Here is a 691-nt window from a genome sequence, read left to right on the forward strand (position 1 = left end):
TCCTTGGTTGGAGTATGAGTCTCTGGGAAGTTCCCTGTGTTCAAATTATCTTGTTCTGTTGCTCTCCTTGTGGAGTTCCTGTCCCCTCCAGCTCTTACTATTTCCCACTTCTTACATAGAATTCCATTCACTCTGCCCATCAGTTGGCCATCAGGCTCAGCATCTGCTTTGACAGTCTATACTGCAGAAGCTTTCAGAGGCCCTCTGTGGCAGGTTTCAGGTTGTTTCCTGTTTTCTTCTGGCTTTCAGAGGCCCTCTGTAGCAGGTTCCGAGGTTGTTTCCTATTTTCTTTTTCTTCTGATGTCCATCCTCTTTGCCTTTCAGGATGGGGATTGAACATTTTAGTTAGGGTCCTCTCTTTTGCTTAGTTTGTTTAAGTGTACCGATTTTAGTGGGTTTATTCTATATTGTATGTTTATATGAGTGAGTATATACCATGCGTGTCTTTTTTGCTTCTGGGACAACTCACTCAGGATGATCCTTTCCAGGTCCCACCATTTACCTGCAAATTTCATGATTTCCTTATTTTTCATTGCTGAGTAATACTCCATTGTATAGATGTACCACAGTTTCTGCATCCATTCTTCAGTTGAGGGGCATCTGGGTTGTTTCCAGCTCCTGGCTATTACAAATAAAGCTGCTATAAACATGGTTGAGCAAATGTCCTTTTTGTGTACTTGAGCCTCTTTTG

Source organism: Psammomys obesus, unplaced genomic scaffold (genome assembly GCF_907164565.1).
Source record: "Psammomys obesus unplaced genomic scaffold, mPsaObe1.curated_primary_1811, whole genome shotgun sequence".
NCBI lineage: Eukaryota > Metazoa > Chordata > Mammalia > Rodentia > Muridae > Psammomys > Psammomys obesus.